Genomic DNA, 16185 nt, shown 5'->3' with positions numbered 1-16185 from the left:
ACGATTACCAGCATGGTTGCCTTCCTGAAAATGTTCCCTTTTATTCCAACCATGTGTTCTATTAGTTAACCAATCCTCTGTCCATCCTAATGTACTACCCTCAACACTATGGGGTTTGTCTGTTCTTATGTAGCCTTATGTGCAAAACCTTATCTAACTGCCTATTACCTCCTCATAGAACTGTAATAAATTTGTCAGGCATTCATGATGCCATGCTGATTCTGCTTGATCATAGTAAGTATTTCTAAACACTTGGTTATTACATCCTTTGTAATAGATTCTAACATTTTTCTCATGACAGATGTTAAGCTGAGTAGCCTATAGTTCCATTCCCAACTAAGCAACAATCTGTCTTGCTTTGTGAGGTGTAGGGTGCAGAATGAACAATTGACGGTCCTGTCAGAAACTGAGTAGAAAGCTACCAAAGTGTAAGGCTACTATTGGCTTCCCATGGTATAGCAATGCACACAAATTTACATGTGCAAATAAATTATGATTAATATTGAGTGGTCAATAAATTAGGCCCTTAGTCCCTTTAACATAGGGAAAATCCTATATAAATGCAACTTGTTTTTGACTTCCATGAATATATTAATTTGTGCCTAAATTAATTAAATTATTCCACTCCAAAAGCAAATGAGTTCTGTAATTGCTGGAAATCTGAAATAAAAAGAGCAATACTGGAATTCTCCAGTGGTCTGGCAGCTTCCAGGGAGAGAAACAGTTAATGTTTCAGCTCAATGATCTTGCATCAGAATGGGGACAAGTTAAAGATATAATAGTTTTTACGCAAGTACAAAGACAGGGAAAGAGGATAGATGGAAGAATAAAAAGGCAGATCTGTAATGGGCTGGTCGCCAGGAGTGTTTAAATGACAAAAAGGAACAAGTCAAGAATTAGAAGATGGGTCACAAGGAGGTGTAAATGGGAACTGTAGAATGATTGCGAGAACACACAGTCCAAAAAAATTAGGAGCTATTTCTTGTGAAGATCTGAAATTGTTGAACTTGATGTAGAGTCCAGAAGACTGTAAATGCCTAGGTGAACAATGAGATGCTGTTCCTTAAGCTTATGTTGAGCTTCATTAGAACAGTGCAGCAAGCTGAGGACAGATATTAGCACATTTAGAGAAGATTTGTAGCTCAGGTTGAGGTTGTGGATGTAGGTTTGCTTGCTGAGCTGAAAGGTTCATTTCCAGACGTTTTGTCACCCTACTAGGTACTATCAACCCTACAATCAACAAACACATTGAGTTAGACCCCATCTACCACCCCCTGAGAAAAAGAACAGGAAATGACATCACCAACCCAAAGAAACCCAAACATAGAAAGCAGGAATTGTTAGCAGTGCTTCACCCGGAGGCCCACTGAAGATGTTACCTAGTAGGGTGACTAAACGTCTGGAAATGAACCTTCCAGCTCAGCAAGCAAACCTACATCCAGATCCTGAGGACAGTATGTGGGACTGAAGTGTTACGACATGGGGTAAACCCCTCCCTGCTAATTTAAACCAGCAACACAGAAAAGATTTATCTCTTGTTGTAATCTGTGATAATTCGAGAGACAAGAACTATCCCAAAAGTCACTATTTGAAGTAAAGATTAACAATTTTATTTTTTGAAGTCTAACAGAGAATAATTAACTAACAACTATTTACAATTCATTTATCTAAACCTATCTTTTATCTTCCCCTCTACAATTCTGGTCTGATTTAAAAAGTCCTGATTATGATTTACCTCAAAAAAAATCATGTTTCAAAACTCAGCTTGCCTAGTGTCCCCTGTATTTGCCTGTGTCTTCTTTTCTTCTTAGGGATTCTGTTTTTCAGGTCGTTGATAGATAAAGGTACCTTTAAGGGAGCAGATCTTTTTACAAGCTGTTCTCTTTGCTGTTCTGACTAAATGTTCCAAAATGTCTGATATTTATACCCCCAAAGCATTAGATCGTTTCATTAGTTTTAATATTGTCAAAATACTAAATTCAAACTTGATTGGAGTTTGGTATCTTGGGGCATAATTTAAACTGATTAGCCAAATTCAAATTTGATTTTGTATCCAGGCAACCCAGCTAATCTACCTGTTCGACCAAAAGTTACGTTTTAAGGTTTGTGAGAAGATTTGTAGCTTGGGTGCTCGTTGTTGTGGTTCTGTTCACCGAGCTGGGAATTTGTGTTGCAGCATGTTACATTTTGAACTTTCCAGTACTGTGTGCTTCTCTAAGTCCTTGCTAGCTTTTCCATGCTCTTAAACGTAAGGTACTCCTACATCTTCACAACAGGAGCCAATTACAAACATTCAAATCAAATTAAATTAAAAGAACTAAACTGAAACCAAATTAAATCAGATTAAAGAGTTTCCTGTCCCTTAAAGGAGCCTTGTAACAAAAACAAGCACTCAATATTTAACTTTCAACAAAATTAAAATGTTACTTCAGAGGTTAATAACTCCTGTGGTGTCCACTCGCCATGGCAGATTTTAAGCAGTCCAGTGTACACGGCGTACCTGCTCTTCAAGGATACCTTGGCATGGTCATAAGTATAAGGACATGCACTTAGATCAAGTGCCCTCCCCGTTAATGATCACCTGCCTGAGTCCAAGGAGCAGACTCATGTGAAGGTCCATTAATCTGTTACTGCCCCCTGCAGGCTGGCTGGCTGGCCAGCCAAAGAGATCAGGAGTGTGAGGCTGAGGTGTAAACAAAATCTAAGGAGTGCTCTCCCGGCAGGAAGTGATATAGGAACTGCAATCTACTGCACCCAGTGTACATGTGGAAACCACATCCTCAAATTTGTATGCACCACAAGTAGCCCAGGAGTCTGTGCACAACTTTAACCTTTTTCATACATTGGACTGCTGCCTGCAACACCCTCCAAAGTAATCCCCAGTGATAAAGGGGAATATGCCCAAATAGAGAGCTATTCATTGGAACCTATGCCCCATTGAAATGCCATACTGTATCTGACCAGTTGATGAGGGAGAAGTGTGCAACAGCAGCTGCCCGTACAGGAAACCCAACCACACCAAGTGAAATGTGACAGAGGGAGTTATGGAGACTGCTGGAAATGTGAGCTGTAGGTTTCCAGTGGAAGTTTCAGGGCCCGGGGGCAATGTGAAACACTGTCCAAACTGAGGTCAGGTTGGATTGCTGACCGCCGCATGCTTGAGCTACCTTAATTGCTAGCGGGGCAGGGGTGGGACAGTGAATTAGAATGGCATTTGCTTGAACTTTTTGAATTGCGCTGTTCTGCAAAGCAGAGATCCAATCCGTGTACGCCCACCCACTGTAGGAGCATCACGAACAGTGAATCCAGTCCATAGAGTAGAAGTGAATCATTGTTTAAGCAGCATCTCAGACTGTGGATGGTGGGAAGGGAGGGGGTGAAGGAGGCAACTATTTCATCTCCTGCACTTGTTTAGAGAGGCACTATGGGAAAGCTTACCAGAAAATTTTGAACATGGATTTGATTGTTAGCTAATCCAAGCTTGTGAACCAAAATAGTATCATACAAGTCAGAGAGGGGTGTAATTAAACTGTACAGTGCTCTGTTCACCAAGAAATAAAGGACACCACCATGCATTGAAGAGTAGGAGTTTGAGATGTGAGAAATTATTTGGGAAACTTGGGCTTTTCTGTCTAGAAAGTTAATAGGTGATGGTATAGAGCTTTAGAAGAATATAAAAGATTAATTTGGAACATTACTTTCTATTGAACTGCAGAAGTAGAACGAATGGTCATAAGCAGAAGGTGACTATGGGAATGATATCAGGGGTGTTTTAACCCTGTATAGAATGAAATCCAGGTTGATATGCGAAGGGGAAAACCCTAGAATTATTTCAGGAACACTAAACTGAGTAAAGTGAAGCATCGTACTGGATGAAACCAAGCCTTCCTCATCCCTAAATATCCTGCAGAGTTCATGTTGTCACTATGCTGACCATCCCTGCTATCCTGTAAATTCAATTCGACCAGCAGTTAGTTGGAAATCAGCCAGTGGTAAAATGTTGATCCAACAACAGCACTCAACCCTTGACAGTCAACATTCCTCACTAATGACAGTTTTATTCTGGACTCTTGTCCAATAAGTTAGCCAACTGCGACCAATTGGAAATCCAGATGTGGTTAATCTTATTTGATTCACAAATTAAAATTGACTGTTGAATATGTGATCTCTATGCACAATTGCTGGGTGCATGTAGAGGAACATTAGTTACCTGCTTTGTGTTTGCTAGTAAAATGTTTAGGGAAACAGTAGTGTTTGAGGGTAATTTTTGATCACTGGGAGTGCTTCACTTTCTTAGTCATTGAACAGTGATAGATGACTGAATCAATATTAACATTGGCCACTGATTAGAATGTAACTCTATCAAAGCTGCAGGTAATAATGGCGCTTGTTTTCACTTAGCCCCTCAAAAGATCTGAGACAGTAGTCTAATCAAGTTATATTCAGTCTGTAGCTTGAATAGGGTGAAGATGTCAGAATGAGCTTTACCCATTGCAGTATTTGTGCCCTTTTTTTAATCAGAGCTTTTGATAAACCTCAGATTTGTCCTTTTAATCTGAAACATTGCAATTGAAAGAGATTACCAGCTAAATCCAGAAAGAAGGATTCACCCACAACACGTGTGTTGTCTGCTGCAGAAGCAGGCAACCTTTCCTGGTTAAGATTTGGAGATGCCGGTGTTGGACTGGGCTGTGCTAAGTTAAAAATCACACAACACCAGATTATAATCCAACAGGTTTAATTGGAAGCACTAGCTTTCAGAGTGCTGTTCCTTCATCAGGTGGTTGAAGGAGCAGCACTCAGAGCTAGTGCTTCCAAATAAACCTGTTGGATTATAACCTGGTGCTGTGTGATTTTTAACTTGCCTGGTTAAGGCTGTTCAAGTACAGTAGGTTATGGTGCCTCCAATGGTTGGGATGAGTTCAGTTGGTTAGTCAGCTGATTTAAAAGGCAAAAACAATGACTGCAGATGCTGGAAACCAGATTCTAGATTAGAGTGGTGCTGGAAAAGCACAGCAGTTCAGGCAGCATCCGAGGAGCAAGAAAATCGACGTTTCGGGCAAAAGCCCTTCATTACGAATAGAGCTGGTTTGTGATGCAGAGTGACGCCAACAGCAAGAGTTCAATTCCCATACCAGCTTATATCACCCTGAAGCCTCAACCACACCTGTGTGGTGAACCTCAGATTAAACTCACCATCATTCATCTCTCTCTCTCTCTCTCTCTTTCTGAGAGAGTAACCTAGAGCATTGTGGTGACTTTGACCCCTGCCCCAGGTTTGGGATGAGGGAGGAAACTAGTGCTGGTTCCCTGCTATTCTGTGGTACCTGCTGAAATAGTGAAGTGAATTTGTCTGCAAGCTAGGCATCTAGATTGGAAAATAAGCGATAATGATTCCCATCCCCTCTCCAGTTGCTGAATCGATTGTCTTTGTAATAATATTCGTAGAGTCACACAGCTCAGAAATAGACCCTTCGGCCTAACTTGCCCGTGCAGACCAGGTTTCCCAAACTAAACTAGTTCCATTTGCCTGCGTTTGGCCCATATCCCTGTAAACCTTTCCTATTCACGTACCTGTCCAAATGTCTTTTAAATATTGTAACTGTACCTGCATCTTCCTCTGGCAGCTTGTTCCACACACAAACTACCCTCTGTGTGAAAAAGTTCCCCTCAGGTCCCCTTTAAGGTGAAAGGAGAAAGATTTAACAATATGCCCCCTAATCTTGAATTCCCCCATCATAGGGAAAGTACTTTTGCTATTTACCTTATCTATGCCCCTCATGATTTTAATAAACTTCTATAAGGTCACCCCTCAACCTCCTGTGCTCCTGTGAAAAATGTCCTCGTCCATCCAGCCTATTTTTATACCTCAAATCGTCCAGTCTTGGCAAATCTTTTTTTGAACCCTGCCCAAGTTAATAATTCTTGTGTTATCTAAACATAGTACAAATGATATGCTGGATTCTATTAACCTGAAGATTTCTGCTGGATTTATTTATAGGCTAGACTAATATATAGGGTACAGAGCAATCGCTAGACACTGCATGACAGTGCAGAAAGCCTGTGGTTATGCGATACCATCTGGGTGCTTGGCTCATTTACATAAATTCAAAATCCTGCAGACACGAGAAATCTGAAATAAACACAAAGAACACTGGAGAAACTCAGCAGGTCTGGCCTCCAACCTTGTAATAATGGGTTTGTTCTTTGTTAAAAGGAAAATAATCCAGCTCCTCACCACGGAATAATATTTGTGTATTATCTGAATTTAAACACCAGATTCTGTTTGCTTGAAGATCTTGTGGGTTTATTTATATGAAAACTAACATATACGGTACAATTTCTAAATATAGCCTGTGCCCTGAGTGCTACAGTGCAGAGAACCTATGGTCAAATGATATTATGCAGGTACTCAGCTCATTGTACATGGAGCTTTTAAAGGGACAATATTCTAAAGGTGACATGGTCAACACTCACTGTTCAGAGTCTGAATAACAACAAATCTGGCTATCAAACATCTGTTTCCACCAAGCCCAAACTGAGCAGGGATTGTAGCTCCAGTGCCTGTCACTGATAATGTGAGAACTAAAGACCAGGTAAGGCAGTAGCAATACAGCAAGATAACCTGGACCTGCCACAAGTTTTAGAGGAGATGACACAAAACTTTTAACCAAATAGTTACCATCTTTCAGGCACCTGAGCGACAATGAAAAATTGAAGAACCCAGGATTATTTACACCTAAGAAGTCTTTTGGTATCGGTTTGGATGGTGAAGGAAACATTATGAAAGCATAATTGTATCTTATGAGGATAGGAGAAAGTGAGGACTGCAGATGCTGGAGACCAGAGTTGAAAAGTGTGATGCTGGAAAAACACAGCAGGCCAGGCAGCATCCGAGGAGCAGGAGAATCGACATTTCGGGCATAAGCCCTCCTTCAGGAATGAGGCTGGTGTGCCTCCTTCAGGAATGAGGCTGGTGTGCCTCATTCCTGATGAAGGGCTTATGCCCGAAACGTTGATTCTCCTGCTCCTCGAATGCTGCCTGGCCTGCTGTGTTTTTCCAGCACCACACTTTTCAACTCTTATGAGGATAGAAAGCACAATGAGCAGATTCCAACACAGTGCAACATGAATAAATAAATGGTTCAGTGCACTCTGTCAGTGGGTAAAAACAATGACTGCAGACGCTGGAAACCAGAGTTTAGATTAGAGTGGTGCTGGAAAAGCACAGTAGTTCAGGCGGCATCCAAAGAGCAGTAAAATCAACGTTTTGGGCAAAAGCTTTCATCAGGAACACACTCTGTCAGTAGATAGACAGCACAATACTGTTATCGTCCACAATAAATATTCTGGGGGTTACCATTGACCAGAAACTGAACTGGGGTCAGGGGTACAAGAGCAGTTTGGAGTCTAGAATATCTGAAGTGAATAATTCAGCACTTGTCTCCTCAAAGCCTGTTCACCATCTACTAGACATAAGTCAGGAGTATGATAGAATATTCCCCACTAGCCTGGACAGATGCAGCTTCAATAACATTCAAGCAAATTGACACCATCCTGGACAAAGCAACCAGCCCTATTGCAAACATATCCACCACCTTCAACATTTACTCGTTCCATCATCAATGCAGCGACAACAGTGTGCACCATCTGCAAGATACACTGCAGTAATTCCCCAAGGCTCCTTTGACAGTATCTTCTAAACCCAAAACCTCTGCCAGAACAGAACAAGGGCAGCATTTACACGGCTGCAACACGACCTTCAATTCCCCTCTGAGCCACAGGCGATCCTGAATTGGAACTGTATAACCATTCCTTACCGTCACTGGGTCAAAATGCTGGAACTCCATTCTTAACTGCACTGTGTATCTACCTAACTCAAATGAACAGCAATTATTGAAAAATGTAGTTCACCAGCATTTTATGGAACACAATTACATTTGACAACAAATGCAGCCATTTCTATTGACGCACATATCGAATTAAAGAATTTTGAAAAACATACAATCATCAGACAGACAACACCATTAATCCTATCAATAAACAGACAGCAAACTGCACCATCAATAAATAGGAGTATAATCACCATCAATAAACAGGAACACAATGCACTATGAATAAATAGACAGCAACAAGCACCATCAATAAGCAGAAATACAAACTAATATCAAACAGCCAACAATCTGCATTATCAATAAGCAGAAACACAAGACACTATCAATGAACAGCGCAGTGCATCATTAATAAACACAAGGACAAGGCACCGTCCATAGCTAGGCAGCAAACTGAGTCATCAATAAACAGGAAAATATGGTAGTTCAGGGGTTAGCACTGCTGCCTCACAGTGCCAAGGACCTAGGTTCAATTCCATCCTTGGATGAACGTCTGTGTGAATTTTGCACATTCTCCCCATGTCCGCGTGGGTTTCTTCCCACAGTCCAAAGATGTGAAGGTTAGGTGGATTAGTCATGCTAACTTGCCCATCGCGTCCAGAGATGTGCAGGCTAGGTGGATTATCCATTGGAAATGTAGGGATGGGGTTCCAGGTGCGATGCTCTTCAGAGCGTTGGTGTGGATTCACTGGGTCAAATGGGTTGCTCCCACACTGTAGGGATTCTATGATCAATAAACAGGAATGTAATGCACCATCAATAAACTGGCAGCTCGTGAACCCTGTGGTGGAAGCAGCTTCAATTGTAGCATTCAAGAGGGCACTGGATGACTGTTTGGAAAGGAATGTTGTGCAGGATTATGAGTGGAGAAACAGGAGATAGGCAAGAGGTAATAGAACTGGTTCAGGCACAATGGGCCAAATTGTCTCCTTCTGTGCTATAACAATTCTGTGCACAGAATTCATGAGCACAATAAACCTTGATTAAAATAGTGTAATGAGCCCTCTTAATTAGCAGGAAAATTATTAAAGTTCTCACTGCATTAGGTGCAGAGTCCTCAAGTTAGATGCAGCAAAGGTTATGCTCTGTCTCCTGATGGAGCAAAGCATCGAGACTTCAAGCTTTTACAAAAAAATGTATCAACACATCAAACTATTGAGGTCAATTAGTACTACTTACCAGATAGCTAGCTCCTAGAATACTGGAGGCCAGATGGTACTCACATACTGTTGGCAGGGTGGCATGCAATGCTCAAACATGGGAGGGCAGATGCCACCACTGACTTCATATTGTATAAGGTAATAGTTCTGAAAGGGTTGATGTTGGAGACTGCATTAATTCCAGCCCATCTGGTGATGTCATTGGAACTTAGTGGGGAGAAAGCAGATCATCGCTGGATCTTGAAGAGAACAGTCCTGTTATCCAAAGTCTCCCAATAGAGTTAGCAATAAAGACTAACTTGTCTCATGTAGAACATATGATAGGCTACATCTTGCTTAAGACAAGAACACCATCTCAATAAGAGCTACTAGTAGTGTTCCAAGTAATCCAAGTAGACAATTTAACCTCATCAATTGAAGGGGATAGTCACAGCAATGTACCCCAAAGGCAAGCTGTTAGTGGTTGGCACTGCAATACATGCAATATGGTAACAACAATGGGCATTACTGCTTAACGTCATAATGGTGAGAATTTCAGCAGAGCTGAATGAGAGATTACCAGCTATAAGACTTTACTCCTTTAAGAAGTACTCATACAGGCAGACACTGACCTCAGTAGCTGAATAATCCAAAAGACTGCAGACAAACTTGTGGAAAGATTAAAAAGGAAGAAATATTTAATGATAAAGCTTCAAACTTGACAAGAGAAGTACACAAGAAAGGGTGAGCTGCAAGCTAGTCACTCCAAATGATTACAGGTTCCGTTGGGAAGTGAACATCTGTAGGTGCAACTCATTTTAAAAGGCTCATACACAACATGAACAGAGATCCATCAGTGAAGTTAACATTCCTGTTGGGTGATGGGGAACTCTTTAAAATAACAGCAGGTAACAGACCAATTAGTTAAAAAGGAATACTTAAGCTCGCAAGTATGCCAGCACAGCAAGTGATCTTCACAATACAGGGAAATCAATGATGATAAAAGTGATTTAAAGCAAAGTCAAAGAAAAGGTAAAGTTGCAAAACTAGAATGAAGACAACAAGGGGACAATTTCGAAACAGAAACAGTATAACTGAAGAAGGTTGTAAGACAACTATTGAAACTGTGATAAAAGTGGAAGATTTATAATTTAAAGCATGGCTCATATAGGAAGAATTAATTATGGGCTCAAGCACCAGGATTTATTTGGGTAAATCATAATATTATTTGTCCTGTTATTTCTTCCCAATGTGATTATTTATTCTCTTCACTTTAATGCTTTTTAACACTAACGTACTGCTGGCTCATAGCACCAGGGATTTGAGTTCAATTCCAGCCTCGGGCGACTGTCTGTGCGGAGACGTTCCCTCCCTCTCTGTGTGGGTTTCCTCCGGGTGCTCCAGTTTCCTCCCACAATCCAAAGATGTGCATGTTATGTTAAATTGCCCCATAGTGTGCAGCAATGTTTGGGTTAGGTGAATTAGCCATGGGGAATGAAGGGTTATAGGGTAGGGGGTGGATCTGGGTGGGATGCTCTTCAGAGGGTGTGGACACAATGGGCTGAATGGCCTACTTCCACATTGTAGGGATTCTATGGTAATGTATCTTGTGCCAGATTGCTATCATGCAATAAACCCCATCTTTGTTAAGACTCAGTCGTATTTTCTTATGTCATTGTAGAACCTAGTGGGCCTGTAGGAAAAGGGGATAGTGGCAGCAAATGACCCCAATCACAAGCCACCAGTGATTGGTATCACATACAATGTATTGGAGGATGACATTGGTACCCAGCTCCTGGAGGGGCAGCGGTGCAAGGTGACTAAAAGGAAAATTACAGAAGGGATATTGGGTGGTGGTTTTGGCAGACTCCAGGATTTGGAGATGATTGAACAGTGTGGAAGAAATCCTTTAACTAATCCAGTCTGACAAACCAGTACAAAGGGTGCTGACTTTCAAATGAAGTGATATGTGAGGGTCCTACTTGCTCTCTCAGGTGAATTGAAAAGATTTTGTACCACAGGTTTCTATGGTGGCCCCTGGCCAACATTCCTATTTGCAGATCTTTGCCACATGCAAACTGGCTGCTGTATTTCCTAAAAGTGACTCTCTTCAGACCGTAGAGCACTCTGGGATATCCTGATGTAAAATATATTTAATAGATGCACTATTTTTCTTTTGCTTGCAAAAAGACGAAAGATTATAAAATAAATGCCTTCTAATCTTATTGAAACCAAAGAGGAAAAAAAAATAGATAAGACAAATATAGCAAGAGGCTAGGGAACTTCAGCATGACCATAAAAACACTTTGCAATTTTTATAGACACACCATAGAAAGCATTCTATTCAGATGCATCATTGCCTTGGTATGGCAACTGGTCTGTCCAGGACCATTAAGAAACTCCAGATTGCGCAGTCCATCACACAAACCAACCTTCTATCCACTGACTCCATCTATACTTCCCACTGCCTCGGGAAGGCAGCCAGCATCATCAAAGATCCACCCCGGTTATAATCTCTTCCAACCTCTTCTGTCAGACGGAAAACACAAAAGCTTAAACAGAGATTCAAGAACAGCTTCTTCCCCACTGAATGGAGCTTTCAAATTTTAAAATTAATGTTGATCTCGCTCTTTGTGCACCCTCTCTACATCCGTAACATTTGTATTTCTCACTCTGTTCTATTACCCTAATGCACTTTGTATGGTACGATCAGCTTGTACTGCCCGCAAAATGAAACATGTCACTGTACCTAGGTACATGTGCCAATAATAAATCAAATCAAATCAAATCTGAGAAGCAGGTCTGACCGTTACACTAAAATGTTCTTAGAGGCTCCCAGGCATCCTGCTGTTCTCTGCTGCACTGCAGAGTTGTACTTGCTGTTTTCAGACAGAAAGGCAATGTTCATGTTTCAGTCGGAGCTCGACAGACAACTGCTGTTTTCCTGAAGCAGCAGCAGTCTGTCACGCACAAAGGCACTAAACTGTAAGAAAGGACAGAGAGCATAGGATGTAGAGAACCATGAGCTCCAATACCCAGCAGAACCAGCATTTGCAATGGAGTCTTTGTTATCATTTGAAGTTTTTAGTCATCTTATCCCCACTGCAAGCTGGCAGCCAATACTGGAAGGAGCTGTTTCCGTTTCACCTCAAAGGAAGAAGGGCTCCACAATAACGGAGAGGTTTTGGATGATTGACACTTTAAGAAACAAATTGAATGAGACAATTATTTAAACCAGTATCAATTTACATGGAATACTGTCTGCGTAGGAACCAGTACAGATTGTAATTTAATCATAGAGTCTGGGAGATTTATCAAACAGTAATGGAATTATATGGGAATACTTTGAAACAGGCTTTAACAAGATTTCTTGAACCTCCCATGACTTTTGACCAATCAAACAGTGATCAGATTTGGAGAGAATACAGTTCTTGTGAAGGCAACTGGTCACTGTCATGACCTAATTGGGAAGAGTGCATTGATAATCATATCCTACTGTTCCACAAGCTGTTCCAAATGTATAAATGTATACAATCCCCAAAATGATCAGTTTGTATGACTGACTGCTGCTCAGGATACAAACAATTCACGACAGTCTGCTTCAGTAATGGAAAAAAAAAGTGTTACTTATTGTAACACTTAACTTTATCAAGAGCATTGAAAAGAAAGGGTTTCTAAATTAGGCAACTTAAAAACTATTTACCTTCAAGACCTCAGATGCACTCACTGTATCACAATTACAGAAAACAAATGGCTTACATTATAGATATTTCCAATCAACCTGTTCACAGATGATGTCATATAACCTCTGGAGCAGGTAGGACTGGTTCAGAGCAGCAACACTACCACTGCACCAAAAATATCATGTGATATATATATATATATATATATAAATATCAATAATTTCCTGTTTATACACACTACATTTGGAAAAAATTACATACTGGATTAACAAAATCCCGAAGAACTAAAGTCTAGATAACAAGCTGTAAAGTTATTTATAGTCTTACAGACTTTTGCATTTTTTTGTGATGAAGGGGAGTTGTTGTCTCTAGGGTGACAGTCATCCTTCCATTTGATGGTAGGTCAGGTGAAATTTTCTTGTACAAGTTCTTTAGTTTTTCTTGCGTTTCCTGCCATGTTCCCACAGAGAGGGAGAGAAAGGGGGTGAAAGAAGGAGGTGCTTTCTCTCTGCAGACTCTATTATATTTTCCACTCTCGGCTGCACTTGGTACTTACAGCTTTTTTACACACAGCAAATCAGAGGGCTGTTATCTGACAGATTTCCTTAACTCAAAAGATTCTCAATGCTGTTCAGTCTTGAGTTCGCCCCCACTAAGTGCTTTCAAAAAGTGACATTGCATTGCACAACTCAACAATAGGCAACACCTAATTTTCAAGCTGCAAAACTCCCGTTTTGTTCATTTATGGCAGTCCAACTTCTATTTTAGTCTATAGTTCCAAATATGTGATCACTTACAACACAAGAAGAATATATTCTGTTGTGCTAGCCCAATGGGACAAAGCTTAAACCATTGGTGTCCTTCAAGAGAAAATCTTTCACCCAACAGCAATTCCCAAAAGGATTATGTGTTTGGAATTAAACTTGGATAGATGAAGTTGGCTTGAAAATGTGACTGCTGAAAGTCTGAGGTTTCCAACCAGAAGGATTGCGTAAAGTTAAATGTCTTTGCATCTGGAACATGGTAAGATCACATGTTATCAATGATGTTGCTGAAGTTAGAATTGCAAAATTGTAATATTGCAGTGATTCATAGTGGTCTCTCTCTCTCTATTCTTCAAAGATAGCAATAAGGAAAACAGGGCAATGGCTGGATAATTGGAGGAGGGAAGACATCCACCAAGGGAGGCAACATAAGGGCTTCAACTTTAGCAATCAAGAACGAATGGCTTGTAGGCCTCAGGGATAAAACCAGAATGGAAAACATCATTAATTCCTTCAAGAGATGTAGGATAGTTAATGTACTTGGTACAGAATCTGACAATTTATGGCATGATGTAGCTAATGATGACATGAATACTGATAAGGATGCTGCTGGTGATCCATATGACAGTGCCATTCAAGAGACAGACTGAGATGAGTTACTGAGATGAGGAGGAGATGGTGATTTTTATGGATTTTATTCTACACTCAGTGCACACTCACTGTTAAGTGGTATTCTTTTCTGTACTGTGAAGATACAGTGACATTGGGCACATTTATATTTCTGGCTTTTGTTCTGATGAATTTAGTGTAAGGACATTAATGTTTCTCTCCATGGGGATTATTATTTATCTATAAATAAAAATGTAATAATCAAAATACTTTCAGCTCTGCTTGCAATCTTTCTGGGGATGGGGTTAGGAGGACAGTATCTGAAGTGGCAGCTGCTCCAGTGAGACGTTGGTAAAGGGTGGGTGTTTTGCATGGATGTGAAACCTAACGGAACAGGGGAGACCAACTTGCCAAACAGCTTTAGTTTTGAGTTTGGAGGAGACGAGAAAGCATCAGATGGACAAAAAAGGCTATAAATGACAAAGCGCTGAGGAGAGAGTGAACAAGCAAGATATTCTGCTGAATGTAATTCGGAACAGAGTCCCTGGGCAGGACACATCTTAAGAGGAAATAGATTTGCAAGAGGAGGGAAGATTTCATGGAAAAAGACGAAGAGAATATCAATGATAGATGATTTGAAAATTAATGGAAAGTTTTGGCAAAGGGAAAAAATAACATGGAAAGAAATATGGGGATTACTGTGAGCCTAGGACCTGCCTTCAGGCAGAGCACAAATCTTGATGATGATGGGTGATCCTTCATTTACTGCATTTATCCTGTAATGCTGCTGAGGTTGCATCTTGAATATTGCTCGCTGCAGTTTGCCAAGATTCTTTTCAAACAGAATCTGTAAGTAAAAGCTTTTGCTTTGCTGCTGCCTTTGCTTGCAGTAAAATGCATTTGCTTGCTGCAAATTTAATCCAGCCCAACCTCACACATGAAACAGTGGTGTCAACTGACACTCCATAGAGGGACTGGATGACACTGTCTCTTTTAATAAAATCTGTCCAGGAAGGTCCTGCTTGCTCTGACCTTTACTGGTGGTGGCAAAGTTGGATGGGGAGGATGAAAGGCAGGACATGGAGACAATGGTGCAAAGTGATGAATTTCTTCCTTGAAGGAAGAAAGGTCTTCCAGCAGCTGAACAGTTTGACCATAACACTGACAATACTAGTTTGGTTGTTCCAAGCTCAGTTCTTTAGTTACTTTGATGTAATCCCTCATCAGCATATTCTACAATTTCTGCAGCAATGCGGGCATCCACAATACTATCGAAAGCAGCTAGGATTGCTCAAGCAAGCAGCATCCACAGAATTGATTTTTCGTAAGTAGAATGGAGCACAAAACTGGCAATGTTGATGAGCACAGTAAATAGCAGCAGCTTCATGTAGGGCCCATCTCACCACTTACTTAATGTACACCCTTGACAACTTTCTGATAATCTTCAATCCCATTTGTTGATAACTCATTTCTTCTCCATTAGTTTCCACGTTCCACAAGCTGTGCAGTAAATCCGTTCCACTTACGTACCTCCTATTAAGTTAGAAACATCTTCCTACCTTTCCACTTCTTTTATTATCCTTAATTTGTAAGTTATCAGCTTAAACTACGGTGATTTCCCAGACCCGTGTCCATGCCTGATAATGGGGTGGCCGTTCTCAATGAAAGTAGGTATGGTGTGGAGGGCCAGGTGAACTACACTTTACCCCAAGTGTCCTCTGAGCTATGGGAGAGGAAAGGAACTCAGTCAGCAATCCGGTTCTGGATCACTAAAAGGCATTTCTGGCATGAGGAAGTGATTGCACTTAGGAGCGATACACCCATTGTTGAATGTCATGCTCACTGCCTGGGTTTACATGAGGTTTAAAATCAACTAGGTAAAAACAATTACTGCAGATGCTGGAAACCAGATTCTGGATTAGAGGTGCTGGAAAAGCACAGCAGTTCAGGCAGCATCCAAGGAGCAGTAAAATCAACGTTTCGGGCAAAAGCCCTTCATCAGGAATACAGGCAAAGTGCCTGAAGGGTGGAGAGATAAATGAGAGGACGGTGGGGATGGGGAGAAAGTAGCATAGAGTACAATAGGTGAGTGGGGGAG

The sequence above is a fragment of the Chiloscyllium plagiosum genome, chromosome 13, assembly GCF_004010195.1.
Source record: "Chiloscyllium plagiosum isolate BGI_BamShark_2017 chromosome 13, ASM401019v2, whole genome shotgun sequence".
Classification (NCBI taxonomy): Eukaryota; Metazoa; Chordata; class Chondrichthyes; order Orectolobiformes; family Hemiscylliidae; genus Chiloscyllium; species Chiloscyllium plagiosum.
This window is presented reverse-complemented; position numbering follows the sequence as displayed.